Below are 2,435 nucleotides of genomic sequence, written 5' to 3'. Positions count from 1 at the left end.
ATCTTGTTAGTCGAGCAATAGACTTGCTCAATTTGGATTGCTATTTACATTTAAACCATAAAACAACAAACACTTAGAATTAATAAATTACTAGATTTAATAGGTTTCCTAGCTCCTTGTGGATTCGATCCCTAAGTACTACAATTGAACCTCTTATTTGAGAGAGTAATTCACTCCTTAGGGCAATTTGAGTGGTATCAAATTTGGCGCCGTTGCCGGGGAGCTTTGATCGCCTTTAGATTTAGTGCCATTAATTCTTTTCTTTTCTTTACCCCCATTCTGACACAAAAATTTTTCTTGTCTTTTCAGGTACATGCCCAGCAGTACCAGAAGCAACAAGAAAACACACCTGCTATTCTCAGAAGATCTTGCTTACTTGGAACGCTCGATCAGTAAAGACCAACGTTCCACATCGCTCGACGCAGCAGCTTTTACGTCGACTGATTCTCGCACCCACCCATCGACCGACACCCGACCTTCATTGTCGAGCGATCCACATCGTTTGACATCGATCGATCCTACACCGTGTACATCGATCGATCCTCAGTCGCGAATCATGGTTGCGATTGTTATTCTCAGACAGGATGAGAATGGAAACCTGTATGACCAGGATGGTCATCTGCGTAATGCAACAGGTCAGAAACTGCACGCTCAGGGGAATGTAATCCCTGATGCTGATGCTACAGGAGCTGCTCAACCTGTAGAAGAGGCTTCTCCACCAAAGGAACTAGCTGACTACAATCGTCCAGACGAGTACTACGCCAACTGATCAGCTATTCGACTTCCAGAGATTCAGAAGGAGAATTTCGAGTTGAAGCCTCAGTACTACACACTCGTGTCGCAGATACCCTACTCGGGGTTACCGCACGAGCATCCTATGGACCATCTGGAGAGGTTCGACGATCTTATCGCTGTTATTCGTATGGATGGAGTCCCTGAGGACTACCTATTGTGCAAGCTCTTCAAGTATACTCTGACTGGAGAAGCGATGCACTGCCTTAAGCAGCTACCCACAGGATCTCTAAAATCCTGGGCTGATATCAAGAATGCTTTCTTGCGAAACTTCTTTGACGAGGCACGCGCTGAAGACTTGAGGAGCAAAATTGCTACATTCGCGCTGGAGACTGGAGAGTCTTTCAAAGATGCGTGGATCAGATTCAAGTTCTTCCAGCGAGACTGTCCACACCACTGATTCAATGAAGTGCAACTGCTGAGCACTTTCTTCAGAGGTATCGCCTGGAGGTATCAGATGGCTCTTTATACAGCTAGTGAGGGAAACTTCAACACCAGGAATCCGGTGGAGGCTATGAGACTGATAGAAAATCTAGCAAACAGCAGCAGCACCAAGAACACTGACTTTGAGAGGAAGAAGTGTGTTGCATCCCTAGGGAAGGGACAGATGTATGAAGTTAGAGCGAAGTTAGATGTAGTTCATGAGCTTCTTAGGAAGCAGGTCTGCTCAGCTGAAGAAGAAGTAGCTGTAGACAATGAAGGAGAAGAAGATGTGAACTACATTGGAGGAACTGGATTTCAGAGGTCTGGAAACCAGGGTGGAAACAGAAACTTCTATGGCAATGGTCAGAGGAGTAACCAGAGTTCACAGTTCCAGAAACCCTTCAGCAACAACATCAGAGGCTATGGAAACTCATACTACCAGAATCCACCACCACAGACTCAGGAAAGCAAGATCGAAGCAATGCTTGACAGAGTTCTGGAAGGACAGCAACAATTCACTGTGGATTTCAATGGGAACATAGATTCAGCCTACAACAGTCTGAACACAAGAATTGAGACCTTAGGGACTCAAGTAAGGAAGCTTGAAATGCAAGTGGTTCTGACTGGAGACACTGTAAAGAGGCAAGAAGCCTTGGCTAGAGAGGTAGGAGTTGAGAAAGCAAAACACCACGTGAATGCCATCCTAGATGATGATTTCTGGCAAGTGGTGAAGCATGAGAAGCTTGGAGAAGGAGATTTCGAAGTTGAAAGCTCCATGAGTTTCGGCGGATCACATAGGTGTAGACCGATGTCAATGGATGCACATCGATCGACAGACCAGGATGAAGATCGATCGACAGATTACTCTGGACATCGATCAACGTCATCTGCTGAATCGACTGCGGAGTGTAGTGCAGTTCGAATCATGACTCATGAGGAATTCGCAGAAAAACATCCTCACCCACCCACCCCTTTCTACGTCAAAATTGATCGACCGCATGAGCCAGCCATCGATCGACAGAGAGAGACCGACATTGATCGACCACCCTCACCTCCCATCGATCGACGGGCACCTCTCACCTACCGAGTGCGATTACCTTCTATTGATAGTAACCGAATCAACAAACTCAGACCACCACCTAAACCTTTAGCAAACCCAACAGAACCTACAACCAACCCTTCAAACACTACACCAGAGCCTATGCAAGTTGATGAGGCAA

Source organism: Brassica oleracea, chromosome C8, assembly GCF_000695525.1.
Source record: "Brassica oleracea var. oleracea cultivar TO1000 chromosome C8, BOL, whole genome shotgun sequence".
NCBI classification, from domain to species: Eukaryota; Viridiplantae; Streptophyta; class Magnoliopsida; order Brassicales; family Brassicaceae; genus Brassica; species Brassica oleracea.
The sequence above is the reverse complement of the archived record's forward strand: the minus strand, read 5'-3'. Positions refer to the sequence as shown.